Source organism: Dermacentor variabilis, chromosome 9, assembly GCF_050947875.1.
Source record: "Dermacentor variabilis isolate Ectoservices chromosome 9, ASM5094787v1, whole genome shotgun sequence".
NCBI lineage: Eukaryota > Metazoa > Arthropoda > Arachnida > Ixodida > Ixodidae > Dermacentor > Dermacentor variabilis.
In genome coordinates, this window is record NC_134576.1 from 140,240,467 (window position 1) to 140,258,285 (window position 17,819).

General features: G+C 43.8%; 1 long non-coding RNA gene across 1 annotated transcript; it reads right to left on the reverse strand.

The window, feature by feature from the left end:
• Nucleotides 1–3,132: 3,132 nt before the first annotated feature.
• LOC142558219 (uncharacterized) lies at nucleotides 3,133–14,106 on the reverse strand. Its single transcript, XR_012822983.1, has 3 exons — nucleotides 14,058–14,106; nucleotides 10,651–10,736; nucleotides 3,133–3,318 (listed from the first exon to the last, which is right to left on the reverse strand). It is a non-coding gene; the product is annotated as an uncharacterized LOC142558219 (long non-coding RNA).
• Nucleotides 14,107–17,819: the final 3,713 nt, after the last annotated feature.

Genomic DNA, 17,819 nt, shown 5'->3' on the forward strand with positions numbered 1-17,819 from the left:
TGAAGTGCGTTGGGCGAGCCAACAAGTATAATTTGACATGCTTCAGACTTGCTTGGTGTACTATTGATTAACGAATAACGTAGAGATATATAATGCGTTCTGAAGGGGCGGCAATTTTTAGCCTGCCAATAATAATAATAAAAATACGTACGAGATTTTCTCTGGTTGCGCTGTAGGTATTATTAAAACGCTGAAACTTCCACCTGTGTGTGTGCGTGTTACTGTGGAAATTACACAAGGCACCTGTTTCTCCATCACGAAGTTTAAAGGTGGTGGCCTTGTTACGGCCTTTACAAGTAATGTTACTGAACACTTTGCTTCCTATTCGTTTGTTTGTAGGCTGCAGCGAATACAATGTTTCCATATTATGCTGGGTAAACTAAATGTGCCAGCTAGCTTGTATTCGGCAAAGTGGGCGCTGTGTTATGGGTCACGCGTGGGCAAAATTTATTGTGTGGGACTTAATTATGGCTATTATTAGCAGAAACCAGCGGCTCCATTCGCAGCCGCCAAGGCAGCTGGTGCACTGCTACAGAAAAGGAAACAAAAACGCCAGAAAAGTTACCTGAAAAAAATAAACAAGAATTGATACAGGATCAACATTGAAAAAAGAAGCAACCACATACGAGCAAAGCGGTAAATCTGCATTAATGAGTATAACGTGTACACATTTATTAAGTCAGAACGAGACACTGGGGAGGAAAGTCAAGAGAAAGAAAACAATCAAACGGCGACCACGTTCACTATATTCGCAATAATCAACACATAGATCCCACTCTGGACGTAAAGGCACCCTGAGCGGCCACGTTTACTACCTGCACAAACAGTTGATTTCATACAGTAGCTGTTAGTGTCGAATAAAAAAAAAATAAAGATAATGTGGGAGTAAGGTATTGCTCATAAGCGGCCAGATATTGAAAACTTGATTTATTACGAGGAATAAAAAAAAATTAACGCAAATGTTCCAAAGAATCTTTTTGGGCCATCGGAATGCAATTCTACACGTTTGCACAAGTCTGCTGTTGTTTTTTTCACTGGCAGTGTTTACCGCCTTGCTTCCTTAGTTATTATTTTGTCTGCCTATAATCACGCTGTTTGGGCTCCAACGTCTCGAAGCTAATTTTACGGAGTGAAATTGTAACAAAAAAGTTCCAACACACATGTTGAAATCTTTGTGAAGCGAAGCTTTCGCGAAACGCTTAATAAACTACTATAACTTTTCCCATTTCACTCCTGCGTCTTTGGCGTGACGGAAACTGGCCCACGCATATGCACTCGTATACCGTGCTGCGCAGTGCGACGTATCGTATACAAGCCTGGTTTTATTCATTCCTTATTTATTTTGAATCTACAAGCCGCTTCATGGCGAGTCGCTCGTTGTGGGTATGCGCCATAGTATGGAAATCATCAGCATCATCAGCCCCAGCTTGTTCTCTATGTCCACTGCAGGACGAAGGTGATCTCCCAGCGATCTCCAATTACACATGTTTTGCGCTAGCTGATTCCAACTTGAACCTGCAAATTTCTTAATTTCGTCCCATTACGTAATTTTCTGCTATCCTCGACGCGCCCTTCGCTCCCCTCGGTACCCATTCTGTAAATATAGTTGTCGACCGGTTATCTGCCCCATTCATTACATAGCCTGCCCAGCTCCATTTTTACGCTTAATTTCAACTAGAACATGATCTATGCCCATTTTCCCTCTGATCCTCACCGATCTCTTCCTGTCGATAAAGGTTACGCCTAACATTTTTCGTTCCATCGCTCATTGCTCTTAATTTGGTCTCGAGCTTCTTTATTAACCTCCAAGTTTCTGCCCCATACGTTAGCAGCGGTAGAATGCAATGATTGTACACTATTCAACGACAGTGGTAAGCTCCCTGTCAGAATTTGGTAACTGCCACTGTATACACTCTAACCCGTCTTTCTGTGGCCACTGTGAGTAATTGACCTAGAAAAACGTACTTCAGCACATAGTCTGGAGGCTCACTGGAAATCCTGCATTCTTGCTCCCTTGCCAGGCTAATGAACATTATCTTTGTCTTCTGCCATATTAATCTTCAACCCTACTCTTACACTTTCATGATTAAAGTCATGAATAATTTGTTGCAATTCATGCCCAGTGTTGCTTACCAGGACAATATCATCTGCGAACCGATAGTTCTTGAGGTATTTGCCGTTCATCCTCACTCCCAAGTCTTCCCAGTCTGAATGGGAAAGCTTAGAAAATTGAAATCACAATCATCGATACGTGGCAGCCGTTTTATAAAGCTAGTTGGCGTTGGCACGATATCTACCTCCAGATTCTTGACCAATTCCCTATTGTGGTGTATGCCACTGTACCGCAAGATTCTTCGCCTGTACCCCGTTAATCAATACGTGGTGGCAAGTTGTGGGTCTTACGTGCCAAAAACATATCATTATGAAACGCCGCAGTGAGGGACTGCGGACTAATTTTGACCACGTGGGGTTCTATAGCGTGCACAATATGCACAGTACGTGGGCGTTCTTGCACTTTGCCCCCATCGAACTGTGGCCTCAGCGACCGGGATTTGATCTCACGACCTCCTGCTTTGCAACGCAAAGCCAAAGCCACTAAGCAACTACGGCAGGCATGCGGTGATCATATCAAAACTAGTTGGTGTTGGAACGATATGTACCACTCGCTTTTTGACCAACCCCCCGTGTGTGGATCAGTGCCATAGTATGAAAATCAGCACCACAGTGAACACGCGGGTATGCTTCTTGGCCGATTTCCCGTTTTGGATTTGTGCCCCAGTTGTGGATGAGCACCATACTATGGGAATCAGTCAGGAACACGCAGCAGTTATCGCAAAGCGCTAATTGGCGTTATCACGTGAGGAGTATGTGCGATCGTGCCTTAATGGTTAGAGTATCGGGCTGCTGGCAGAGGGGGGGGGGGTGGGGGGGGGTGGAGTGTCGGCGAGATTCGATTCATACCGCCGGATGCGCTTAATTTTGTAAGTGAATGCAAATCTACTCTGCAAAATCCCGACTAGCTACCGACGGACCACAGTGAAACTGGAATAGTGGCGAAAGAAACCTTCGCTTAAACAATGACTGTCCCGGGTGTTTGTCTGGACGGAACGCGTGACCCATGCTTACCTTGAAATTTGTCCGGAGTTGGGCTAAAGGTAATGCCCACAGTAGTGCGACGACTGCGTTTTGTGGTCGTTGTCGTCTTTTTCTGGACCACCAAGCTACCACCACTTCCTCCGCCTCCTCCACCTCCTTCCCATGAAACCCCTTCGTTTCCGGAGTCGTCAGATTTATCACCACCACCTCCGTCCCCTTCACCTGCGTACCAAGCGACAAGCGTTATAGAACTCTATTGGCACAAGAACAGGCCTGGACTTAGAAGGAGAAGCATCAAATTAGTATATTATTGACTATTGGATATTTTTGACGCAAGGTCCAGGTGTGGCCAAAGAGTTGGCTATAGAGGCTATTGAGTTACCAGTGGTGCATAAACTGTGAAATGTGGAAATAACATGGCTGCACGGAGGCCTAAAACATTCACTGAAAAGTGCGTGAATTATATATGTATTAAAGCCATAATAATGACATGTGAGGTGTGATATGTGCTATGAACATAAAAAGTATGCAACGAGGAGATGACAAAATAACGGATACGGGTGGAAGTATAGCACTAATGTATCAGGAGGACCTTCAATGGAGGAACTGAATGCACGTGCTCTAAAAACACTTTATCGTAGCGCCAGCCTCAAGCGAGAGGATGTGCTACTAATCTCTTGGCTTTATAATTTGCTAAGTGTCAACTTCGTCTAAAAGTTCAGAACGGCTTTACTGTGAAAAAACGTTTTTTTTGCCAAGAAGCATTGTCGGATACAGTAGGATTTGCTGTCGGTGCGCTGAAGGAAAGTGCTTTTCTATTTTAGTGTGTACTTGCCAAGACCTGGAGGACAATCAGCGTCTCGCCACATTTGCCACAGAGAGGAGGTTCATCACCGGTCAACAGGTAAGTTGTGTGTCATATGTGTTGCCTATTATAAGTCGGCAGGAAATGACCTCACTTCGCCACTTTTCCATTATTGGAAGCTAATTTCCCAAAGGTGGGTTTATTACCTGCGCCTAATTTGATGTTTCCATGTCCATGTTTTCTTGCCAATAACGTCTTAGTTTTTTGTGTGTGTGTGTGTTAAAATGGAAGGAATGGCTATGGAAGTGTTGCTAGATTTCGTTGTTATGGACGTGACAATTTCATCTGCAAGCATGTTGCCTTTGATGCCTCTATGCCATGTACCCAGCATAAGGTAATATGCTGGTTAGTTGAATAAGTAACCTAAAGCACTGAATAAAGATAATTCATTACATAGGTTTTGTGTTTATGCAGGGTATAGAAGCTTTAGTAAGGCCCGTTGTTGAGCTGGTCGGTTCATAGATTCAGCAAAATTTTTAACTGCGCGAGGGAGACAGGACAATAGAAACATAGACGCACACACAAAGTGCAGACTTCTCAAGTGGCGTTATTTCGGGGGGGGGGGGGGTAGGGAATTTATGAGGTTCTACAAAAAAAGAAAAACAAGGAACAATCCCGATGGAATTGTGCACGAGGTCGTGACAAAAAATAGCAAGGCGACGTGTGCATTAAGAGTGCGGGAGAGTAGTACTGTGCCCATCTAAGAATTCTATTTCTTTCCTTGAGAGTGATAAAAAAGGGGAGCTAAGGCAGTCATCGCCCCTTTAGCGATGTGGAATGCCTCGATGACTTCTCTTTCGATTTTGCCTTTGAGAAGAAATGAAGTCTGCTCCAGATACGGCAAACGGCTTTTGCTGCCGCATCTCTTGCAGTGCAAGGGGAGATTACTGCCCGTGCCGGTGCACATGATACGCTTGTGTTCCTCTGCCCACTCATTGAAATAGAGGCCAGTTTGACCTATATAGGCTGGGCCGCACGACAGAGGTATCTCGTAGATAACATTAGAGATTCATTTAGTGAACTTGTTCTGATGGTTTTTCTTGTGTGAATTATACTCCCTATTTGCTTTAATCACTTAAGTTTGGACACTTTCTGAAGTTTGCAAGGCGCTGAGAAAACGACGCGAATCCCATGTCTTTCTGCAACCTTCTTAATGTTATGGGGTAGACCATGCAAGTATGGCATGGCAAAAGGTGGTTTTTGGTAAAAGTGTTGCTGTTTCATCAGTGGAGAGTTTAGCTTTTGAAGCAGGCTCTTGGATGTATTGTAAATTAAGTGTTGTAGGTAGCCATGTGGTTGTCCTTAATCAATTAATGGGTGAAATTCAAATCTTGCCCCTCAGAGAAGAAGGAGTTTAGAACACTAGTGACACCCCTGTCAAGGTCAGTATTGAAAGGATGATCCAAAATGACTAAAAAGGTCGTCGACATAGCGAAACACACGTTACACTTGAAGTTCTTTCTGCAGTCGTCTATCAAAAAAGGTAATAAAAATGTCACACAGCAGAGGAGCAACCGAGGAACCAGTACATATACCAGACTTTTGTACATAAAAGGGACCGTGTGAAAGGTGGCTGTGGTGCTTCGGTAAAACTAACAGTTCCAAAAATGCACTGTTTTAATGCCAGATGTATTCTAAAGACTACCTCGCCATGCTCTTCGACACTTTCCATGATGGCCATATACAGTCCCTCATGCGGTATCAACAGACAGGGCCGTAATACCCAAGGATATTCCTTTATCAGGGCTTACACAAGGTCTTCAGTGTTGACAATGAGGTACGGAATTCGTCCCTTAGTTTTGTTGAGGTGTTTCTTCAGAAACGAACCCACAGCACTCCGCCGACTGTCCTTCACTGAAACAATGGCGCGGAGCGGGCATTTCCCCTTGTGTGTATTGCCAGTTACATAAATTCCATACCTTCACGAAATAAGGCCAGTTGGAAGTCTGCGCTTTGTGTGTGCGTCTGTGCTTCTATTCATGTCCTGTATTCCTCGTGCAGTTTAAAAGTTTACCTGAATATAGAAGCTCTCACGGCTTTTAAAGGGTCTGACTACAATTGCCTTTTGTAGCTTTCATTTCCTGACGTGTTTCACTGCCGGTAATACTACATATGCCTCTGCCGTGAAGATACTTGTTTGTTTGTAAAATGTCGTATTATAAAATATGTGGGACCGACTGCTGCATAAGACACGCTGGCTTGCGTGTTTAGTGCATCTGTATAAAATTCTGGGCATCATGAATGTTTTGCCTGAAATTAGAAGTGCATTCTTATGTGTGTCTTTGGAGCATGTTTAGTGACCTCTGCCAAATATGTGTCAGTCTATGAGCTGTCACTGCGATGGCGATAACAGCTTCGCTTGAGCCATAAGACGATGTTCAAGCAGCCCATTTCTTCGCTAAGGTTGCTCACATGCAGAATGACTGGCTCTCTCTCCGCAGTTTAATTATTAAAGAGTGTGGTAGAGGTAATATAATTTACGGTTGAATAAGAAGGATGCTCAATCTGATACTCTGATAAAGTACGTAAAACTGGTATGTGACCAGTGAAAATGAAGAGACCACTCATTGCACTCGACGTCGATGCTCTGGATCGGACTTGTCCTGAAGCTGCCAGTCGCGAGACGGATGCGCATCTGGTCAACGGGGCCTAAAATGTTTTAATACTCTTGGCATTACAGAATGATAAATAGCATCGTGATCAAGGCGTGAATTGAGATGACTGTTATACAATTCTGAAGGCATTTCCAATCCCTACCCGGAACTGTGCGCGATGGAAGTTTTAAAATCTTGATTGACTTCAGGCATTTCGTCCTGATATGCTTAAGTAGAGAGATAAACGTGAGCTTAGAGTGTGAAATAGTTCCTAGGAGTTTATGTTCACTGCTCACAGAGAAATCATCTCCACTGCTTTCAATAGTTGGGACTGGCGTTACGCCTCTTGTTCGAAAAGAATACGCAAATGCTTTTCTGGGTGTTTAAACCCATTTCCATATGCCCATGCGGACAATTTATCTGGGTGGTTAAACGCATTTTCATTTGCCCATTCAGACAATTTATTTAATCTAAGCTGCACATGGGGCCGTTTGCACATATGAATGTTGCATGCTTTAAAGCTTATCTGCACATCATGGTGCGCAGAATGACTGTGTGAATTCATTTGTACCACAGAGCGTGCAATTAAGTACGTTGCTTTGCGGGACACCAGCTCTTTGAGTGAAGCGCCTAGGTAAAGCATTACCCACTCTTATGCGGAATGCGTGGTTAGAAAGGTAACTTTCAATGATGTTGAACAGGTTACCGTGGATACCCAGTGCCGAAAGATATCGTAAAATTCCGAAGTGCCATATGGCATCGTAGGTTTTCTCGACGTCTAAAAGTACAGATAAGGAGTACTGTTTATGGATGAAGGCGTCCCTCATATTTACCACAATGCAGAATCCATAGTTAATTGACATGCCTTTCCTGAAACCGCATCGGGTCAAGCAATTTATTGTTCTCCAGAAAGTGCAACAGGTGCCAATTTACCATCTTATTGAGCAACTTGCAAATGCAGCTCGTCAACACTATAGGCCTAGAACTGGTGGATAAAGAATGGGTCTTTGCGCTCTTTAAGTACTGAAATTAGAAAAGCTTTTTCCCAAGCGTACAAAATATACACTGAAGAAAATATGGCGTCGAAAAAAGACAGGAAAGCTTTCTGGGTTTCAGTGTCATTCATACATGATACGATCAGATCCTGGAGCCCCTATTTCTTACAGGCGTTCAGGGATGCCTGCAGCTCTGCTAAAGAGACGATTGCATGTTTCGTTTGGCGCGCATTGGCGTTCCAAAGGCTGTCGTTCTACTCGTGGTTTGTATCTAAGGAATGTTTAAGAATAGTGCGAAGAACTGAACATGTAATGAAAATGCACACCCGGAAGATCTGCGTGGTCTTCGAGGGTATCTCCTTCACAGTATTTACCAGAGGTTTGACTGTCGGCCTTTTATTCTATTAATTCTGTTCCATACACTTCGCTCGTCTGTATAAGACACTGTGCCAGGAATATACTTTTGTAAACTTTCTATCCCAGCTTGTTGACGCGTCCTTCTCCCTTGCGATTTTACATGCTCGAAATTAGTTAGGTCTTCCCCAGTTGAAGCATCGCGCAGTCGACTCGACGCTTTGTTTTGATATTTACGCTCTTTCCTACATTCTTCATTCCACCACGAAACTGAGCGTTTGGTAGTCACTCCTTTTATTTTCGGGATGCATTTAAATGCAGCATCAATAAGGAAAGTTGTGAAGTATGCAACATCATCCTCTGTGCTTAGGGCGCAGATGTCATCCCGCAAAAAATGCGTGAGTTCTTGGAGCAGCTTACAGTCGGATGATCCCACCTTCCACCGAGGAATACGTGGCGAGCCTTGCTACCGTTGGGATTTTAACAACAGTCAACTTGAGTAAAATAGAAAGCTGGGCGAGTGGGAATTGATGCATTCTTTGGATCGATGCGGAAAACGACGGAAACACAAAAAAGAAAGATAGGACAAGCGCTGCCTAACAAACTGAAGATTATTATGAAAAATGCAAAAACGGAGTACGCCATGCGCGTGCTCATGTCATTAGGCCAGCTGGAAGGAATCCCCAAGCAAAATGTGTTTCTTAGTTTTTGAGACGCACGCCTGCTGATTTATTGCATGTGACCTAAGGACACGTACACGCACACGGTGTCTTCGTTTTATGCGTTTTTCTCAATAAACTCCAGTTGTTAGACAACTCTTGTCCTGTGTCTTTTCTTTTTGTGTTGCCGTCGTTTTCCGCACTGATGCAAATAATGCATTCCACAGGAGGTGCGTCATTAGTGTTGGAGATTCTATGCTCAGATCTGTGGAAGAGTATGTTTTGTAAGCAGTGCAGTAAAACGTTGGTTCCTTCTTATTCAGCAGGCACGCCTCAGTTGAAAAAAGAAAATTTTCAATTAATCGGCCCCTTGCATCATGCGAGAGCCCTCTCAGAGTGTGTTGTGTGCAATTAAATATCCAAGAAACACATCGGGTTTATGAGTAAAACGAGAACAAGGTAAAATTATCTGTTTACATGCAGACATTCTTCGATGACTCCAGAACTACCTTCGTGGACCCTCCCAAAATGTTGTGATGAACGGAATCGAATCGGCAACATTTCTGTGTTTTCAGAGATTGTTCAGGGGTCTGTGCTGGGGCCAATGCTATTTCTGATATTTATTGATGATATGGGCATCATCACAACTTCACAAATTAGGCTTTACCCAGGTGACTGTTGCATATAGAGTAATCCATAGTGGGTCCGATAAATTGGCGTTACACGCTGACCTCGACAATATATGTACTTTGTGAAACACATGATTCATATCTTTAAAGGCAGTTAGTTAGGTGGGCGGATGACATTAAGACGTTTGCAGGGACAACATGGCCACAATTAGTACATGTCCGGGGTAGTTGGAGAAGTATGGGAGAGGCCTTTGCCCTGCAGTGGGCGTAACTAGGCTGATGATGATGATGATGACGCTATTCATACGCTTTTATCGAAAACGCGTTTCACTTCCAGCCCGATACCATTTGAATAATCAGCCTATCCCACAAACAAATTAAACAAGACGTATAGGTGTAACCTTTCCATTAGCTGCATAAGCGGCATGCACTCTTAACTTCAACCTTAGAAGTTTCTGACGTGTACCTCAAGACCTAAAGGAAAGTTTATATTTATCGAATGTCTGGCCTATTCTTGAGTATGCACTTATTGTGTGGGATCCACGTACCGAAAATCTTGTTGGCCACCTGGAAGCAATTCAGAATACTGCCGCTCGATCTGTCACCTATAATTGCGGGTTTCCTAGCAGTATCACTGAAATGAAATCTCGTTTGGCCGTCCTAACCTTTCATTACGACGGACAGTTGCCCGCATTGCTCTCCTACGCGACGTGTATCTTAATCGCATACCCATAACCAAGGACACCTACATAGAAGCACCAGCCTACACATGTAGTCGCTATGACCACCGATTAAGATTAAGGAAATAGCTGCGCTTTGCTCCCTGTAATATCAAGCATTGGAATCGACTACCACGGACGTTGTGGCACTGATGCGCGAAGAATGGTTCCACGCAGTTGTGCGCCAGCATGCACTGAAGGGTCAGAGCCGCGTTTGTGTCCTCCGTTCGACCTAGTGCTGCAATATACATATTTTTTCTACGTATTATTATACACTATCTTTGATGCAGCTCTTGAGTGCGCTATGGACGATGTATCAAGTGACCACTGTGACACCTGCGCTTGTTAATTTTTTGTCATGGTTGTCATGCTTTGAGACCGCAGCACAGGACAGTTATTTTAGCGCGATTGGTGCATCCTTTGCATTGTTACCTGCCTACCCCCTCTCCACTCCCCCACTGTTGTGCCTTTGGGCGAATGTAGGTAATAAATAAATAAATAAATAAATAAATAAATAAATAAATAAATAAATAAATAAATAAAACGAACTAAATAAATACCTATTAAAGCCCATTTCAATAATTAGACGTTCGAATCGTTACTTATTACTTCAGAAAATGAAGGCCACAAAAACAAAATTAGTGTGGCGCCGGAACCTCGGAAATGTTTTAGGCATCACTAACGGTCAAATGCTGTTATATTAAGCTGACGGGTTTGACGGCAGTGGAATCTAACTTACCACCTATGCTTGTTGTGATGAAATACACGGCGGCGCATCCCAGAAGTAGAAGCAGCAGTAGAGCAATGATAGACCTGAACTTCTTCCTGTATGGATAGAGTGGAAAATGGGAGGTCTGAGAAAGTTAGCGAAGTTGCTATTTTAATGCGCTAAAGGGGCCCTACGGGGGCCCAAGAAACCTTGTTGGCGGCCACCGATAGCATCTTCACGATGCGGCTATTTCGCGCACCTCGTTCATGGACGGGACGTCGACTTGCGGCTCTAGCTATCATTGCTTAAATATGTAATGTGCAATTTACGTTCACGCGATGCGATTACTGTAAAAAAAAAGAAAACTAGACCTAAGATAGTTGAAATACGGGCCAGGGTACGTCATTTACATGAAAGACCAGTCAGACGTTGTCTTTTTAACTGGCTTTTCCTAGATGTAAGGTTTTTCAGCGACGTTAATTACCATCCGATAATCACGACAACCACGCTGAAGCACGAAAAAAAAAACACCATAAGCATACCGAGCACATGGCGCACCAACTTCCATCTCGCGGAAGTTGTTTTAGAACCCGCTGTTGGTGACCACAAGACCGACGCTATCAACAAGCTGAGCTGGCTTGGCAACCATTGTGCGCAAAGTTCTGCGTGACCTCAGTGGCCTGCTGCTATTGGGCGCCGCAATTCTACGTTACGGAGAGTGTAATCTGGCTTCTAGAGCAACGCCACCTACATATCACATGCCTGTGAACTGTGAACTCTATGAGGTCATGCTAATAGGGCCAATATTTTCATTGCCAAGCCCGGCGGGACTAAAGCAGTGACATCAAAATTACCGAGGCTTACTCGGCAGCACTACCATTTATAGAAGTCGGCCCTAGTAGCATGACATCATGCAGCAGATTTGTACAGGTACACTCCAGTGCAGGCCTTGTGCAATTTAGGTGGCCTTGTCTAGAGCCACGAAAATTTGTATTCAGCGTATTGCTTGCATTTTGAAGCTGCGACCGATAACTTGGGTTTGTGTTGCAAGTACTGTAGTTAATTAAGGTGAAAGCCTTATGTCTCATCGTTCAGTGGACCTTCAAAGTCCTTGAGCGAAAACGCGTCGGCGAGACGAAAGGTACAAAAACTATCATCAATGGCTCATACCCCGTGGCTCATACTAATGACTCATACTAAGCGAAGTGGATCATTCTGGCCAGCTAAAGGCAATATATACGCAATTGTAAGGATGACTAAGCAAATTAGACTAATTAGCAAATTAGTAAATTAGGATGAGTAAGTGAATTAGACTAACCGAATTAAAAGGATAAGCAAGCGAATTAAGAGGATGAGTTAGAATACTAAGAGGAAGACTCAACGAATTAGAGGAGGGATGACTAAGCGAAGTAAGATGATGACAAAACAAATTAAGGGGTCTGTCTAAGCGAATTAAGAGTATGAGAAAGCGATTTAAGAGGATGAGTAAGTGATTTAAGAGCGATGGCGAAGGGAAGTAGATTAAGTTAATTAAGGGGGACGTGTACGTCATGCGTCCGTAACGTGAAAGAAAGCGACAACATGTGAGCGCTGACTAAGCACGAATTAAATGGCAGGCTTAGTATAAAGAACGCAGGTGATGCCCATCTGGAGTCGCATTGCTCAGCGTGTAGATGTGGGCCTGTATTTGATACAATGCGTGTGACTGCGCAGAAGCAAGGAACAAAAAAGTAACCTGCCTCATAGTGGAATCACAACGGTTCAAGAAAGTTGACGATACGTGTGCAAGGAAGGCACCAATGCCGCAATACGATGCAAACCAATTTGGGACTCCTTCGCTTTAGACCTAGAGTTTCTTGCTAAATTTGCTAGTGGGAACTCTGGAGCTGCGTTCGTTCAGCTATCACAGGAATGGTGGTCACTACATTGGTTGCTTTGGTGTTCATGCTAGTGGCCGTCCTTGCTGCTTTGTTTTCTATGTTTTATCTTGCTTTATTGGCTTAAATTTCCAAGCTACCTTTCTTTACGGAACGCATGAGGTAGTAAGACACAGCGCACATACGTAATCCCTAAGATTTGCGGCATTTCCATATAACTGACATTTTTGTTAAAAATTATTAGTTTGTAAAGTTAGAGATTTGTTTGAAGCCACGAGGAAGAAGTTGAGGCAAACCGACATACTATTCATCATTCCGACGCAGGATGAATCACTATGTTTGAAGTTTCCGTAGACCGTAGCGCCCGAGTTCAATCTAACAGGGCATGCAAAATTGAACGGCCATGGCAACGTTGTTTCTGCAGCACGTTGCCGTGTCATGTGGTTTTAATGTGACAGTGTGATAGGCTGACTTCCCTCATTTTGCGGATATCCGTGCGACGAAATATAAGGGCCGACTCAGAAGGCTGTGCCTAAAAGCGGGGGAAGAATGCGAGAAACTGTTTGTAACCTATGCGCCAGATGTTTCATGGAGCGACTTTGGCACGAGAGAAGCGCGCGTGCGATCGTGACTAAATGGTTAGATTACTGGACGGCTGCGCTGAAAGATGGACGTTCGATCCCCACGCATGTCTTTATTGAATTATGATCAGATTTCGCGCAATGTAGAGATACCGTGCAGTAAACTCGAGGTTTGTTGAGCGCACGGGAGCACGTCGCGGTGTGCGCGAAATCGGAAGTTTTCTAAGAGACGCGAGGTGTACGAATCTCACATTGATAAATGAGCGCGCTTAATGGACCGCGTGCAGAGCGATATGTTCTGGGTGTCATTTTCGCTTATCATGTCTAGTATCGTGAGCTTGCGCATGCGTGTATTTTCTTGTGCGATGCACGCCTTGCAATTAACTTGACCTTTTAGCTTTAGTAAGCGCCCTTGTTGGGTCTCCTTTCCTTTGTGTTCTGTCCCATTTATTCGTGCTGTAGGTAATCTTACGTCATACACGTGCGCTAGACCGTTTTACTGTGTCAACCTAAATGCTGTCGCAGTGTGGAGAGCATATGGCGTAATTTGATAGGAACAGGAGGCCGAATTGCTAAATCTATATCCATTGACAATGCAGGCTCATGGAAATAAGAAATCGCCAGACTTACCGTCCTGAAACGAAATTAAGGACGTATTACAAACATTCTCAGGAAAAGCATGCCAAAGTAGATACTGAATTTAAAGATACTACCATCATCGGCGTCAGCATCTGTCGCTGCAGCTGCATCGTGAAAAGCAAAACAAAACAGATGCAACATTAGTACATAAAAAAGGATAAGAGTACATTTTGCTTGATAACGCCCTAGCAAGTGAAGTGAGAAACAGCTATGCCAGGGGTGAAATCAAGATCAACGTAACATGGGTGGTGATTCAGTGCACAAAATGACACAAATATAATAAATTATTTCGTATAATCTACTTCGGAGTGCCATCAAAAATGAGCGCTATAGTACTTACACGACATTTCCGACATCTGGGACATCTGGGACATCTGCGATTGCTCAGCTGAGGACCAAGAAAGAAAACAAAATAAGGTTCATTTAGTTACTATACGGGGTGCTCATCTTTAAGTTTTACGAAATTGTTAAAAATTGCGTGTGGCAGACAGCATAGCTCGTGTCCACGAGCTGGGTTATTCAAAGTGGACTCTACTAGCATGAGAAATCGGAACACTTATTGAACGAGCATTCTATATTTCGGTTAATTGTGTTACGGCACATATTAAAATTAAGGAATTATAGCCAACGAGTTTGCACGACGTATCCATCTCTTAAGTAAACAAGATGAAGCGGAAAAAAGGGACTCAAATTTTGTTAGTCAGTGCCAGATAAAAAATATACAAAGGAAGGCCAGGGGAAATTATTTGCTCTTCATTTCTGTGTAGAAATGAAGAAATGATAAGGTAAAGGGGGATAACTATATGGAAGAAAGCTTCATTCAAGACTGCAATGACTACCACAAAATGATAGTGACAGAAGGGCGATGAAGGCATGAAGAAAACGGTATGACGAGAATGTGAGGACGACCCTGACGACGTTGACTTGACGACGAATGGCGTGAAGACAATTGAAACGGGAAGCTGGAATGAAAACGACAGAGTTACTGCGACGGCGTTGCAGTGACGGAATGAACGCAAATGAATGACGAAGGATGTATGATGACGGCGATATCATGATGGAATGACGATGACATGACTATGATGGCGTATTGACGATGGTACGATGGTCATGAAATAACGGCGACAGAATTATAACGGCATGATGACGGCGACGTGATTACGAGCAAGTGACAATGTGACACCTGATTGGCGATGTCGGCAACACAACAGTGAAATTATTAGACCGAAATAAAGACGATGAAATGACGACCGTGGAATGACTATGAGGGTGTGATTGCGTTAGAGCACACGTCCGTGCTTCGTGCGTCCCCTTCCGCCCCGGGCAACCTTGGTCCGCATTATAAATGGTACCGTTTGCACTAAGCCAGATAAATGACAGTAGTGCAAGAAAACACGTTCGTAGATATATCCAGAAATATATCCACTGAGACAGGCACCGAAGCAGCAGCAGAAGCCGCGATAATTATGGAGGGCAGGTAGAAGCTTCGCTTTGAAATAAGATTGTGCAGAGTAACCGTGGGGCACGTATGCCATGCATGTTTCGACGAGATTTTTCTGAGGTGCTATCGCGGGTTGAGTGGCAAGTGTTGACGATTGATGTTCCCTGCAACGTTAAGTGCGGCGCCTGAGTGAATGAATCGTGTCGAACAGGGAAAATGGTGACCGATGTTGGACACCGTCTGACTGCACTCCTAGAAGGCTACTAATGGTCGAATAATTATCGCGAATTGGTTAAGTAGCAGCACACTTTCGTTAAACGTATTTCATATAGCAATTCTTTCGCGGGATTACACTTTTAAAGAAGTTTCTTCCCTTTGGGGCTAACCTTATCGACAAGCATCGTCATCTGCCTTGCTTGCATTTCCTTCCTTGAAAACTCAGCGCTCGCTACCCTCCTGTCATGAATGCTGTGTCACGCTGATAACGCGCAAGCCGTTCGTGGGTTGGAAGTACTGGGCTCGCAGTGTTAAACAAAAGGAATGCGGGCAAGACAGATTATTATTGTTGTGGGACAGGGTAAGCCCCAAAGGGTTTAAACTTCTTAAAGAGTATGTTATGAATGACTGACGTTGTTCTCGATCGACAAGGGGTCAAGGTGGCCGGACTATATTTAAAGGAGTTTGACACCTTAAACTAAGAGGAATCTTCCGAAATAATTTTGATCACCTGGGCCTATTTAGTATGCACTGAAATCGAAATAGACGTGTGTTTTTTTGCATTTCGATTCATTGAAAGACCCTCGATCGCTTGGCGGACAAATCCTGGTTACGAGGGCAGCCGAATGGCACGGCCACTAAGCCACCGAGGTGAATGATACGTGTTGTTTGCTTTAACGTTCTGCAGCCCAAGGACTGGTACGAAAGCTCGAAATAAAAGGCAAATTGACCAGTAATGTGACGCACCTAGTTACCTCGAAGGCTACTGAGGGCTTTTGCGATTGGTTACGCGGGGACCGCTAATATGTCAGCAAAAGAAAATTTGACGCTATCTATGAGTATTCGTGAAACTACAGATGCAGATACACGCCTAGGTGGAGAAGGATGGTCGCTTGGGAAATTGGTGTAATTATAGTTAGAATAAAAGGAACGCAGCATGTGTTAGAAAGGCTTCGATTTTACTGACGCATGAACACTTAGCTCTCTTGATGTGTCGAGCTTCCGCAACGCTTTGCTACAACGTATAAACTTCATGTGCCCCTTCTATGGTTTCTGTGATTCTATGAATCTATGTGAATCTATCTATGAATCTTCTGTGAATCTATGATTCGGTTTCTCCACGCGCTACAACGATCCAGTGGCTATCGTGTTCTGTTGCTGCGCACGAGGTCACAGGTTAGATTCGTGGCCCCTGGAATCACATTTTGACGGGGGCTAAATGCAAGATCGCTCGTTTACTTACTGTTAACTGCAGCTTGTATGAAAGCGCAAAATGTTTCGCGCTTTCACATAAGATGTTTCAACATCAGCTAGCTCATTCAGTCATTACTTAGGGTCACGTTGAAGATTTCCAGGTGGCCAAAATCAATTCGCAGCCGAGCATTATGGTGTCTGATAGCCCCAGTGTTAGTCTGGGACATATTTATTAATCAATCAATCAATCAATCAATCAATCAATCAATCAATCAATCAATCAATCAATCAATCAATCAATCAATCAATCAATCAATCAATAAATCAATCAATCAATCAATCAATCAATCAAAATTCTGCTTCGCGGACAAAAATCACAGGACGCCTGAGCCCTTCTGACGAGTTATGAATGCGAAAGCATTAATGTCCGATTGAACGCCGCTGTGTGGTCCAAGTTTTGCGCTGCGAGGAATGTTCTCGATTTTTGCTGCTGGTTATATTGTCACGTGGTGGTGACGTAGAAGAACACAGTAGCAATACTGTTAACGACAAAACTAACTTTTATTTGGCGAACCTGTGCCCACAAGACAGGCTACACTTATAGCACAACGATAGCGGCGAACACGGTCGGCGATCGTCGAAAATCTGATCAGCGGGTCAAGTGCGTCGGCTTTTATACAGCAGTCATCGAATGTTCCAGATTAATCGTTGGGACCCGCATGCCTTCCACAAAGTTCTACAACATTCGAGTCACGCGATGAAATCAGATAACACAAGGTTCGGCGACAACAGACAGCGGATAGAAGCATCGATAACTTTCCAGAAACTTCGGATATATGTAGACGCGTCCCGCGCTGTGCGATAACATTTGTTAGGCGGCGAAACGTGGTCGCCCGTTAAATATAAGTACACGTGTCAATATTTTCTAATTTCGTGATTATAGTGCTGCAGGTTATTTTTTTACAGTTTCTAACTTGGCATGTTAAAACTGGTTAAAGTAGCACTCGCGTTTCATCTTGTAAGTTGCATCCCTTGTTACCACGATGATTCTAGCAGGCCGTGCCGTTTGCAGCAACTATTTCATCTTCGGAATGCGAGTCCTGAGCTGTTTGCTCATTAGGAGTTGTGCGGAACTGAAGCCATTCACACGTGATGTGTCCCTTTAACTGAGTAAAGCCAGGTGCGGGTCAGTCGATTTGCCAAGCAATTCCTTCATTGTGCGAACCACTCCTTCAGCCTCGTTCAACTGAG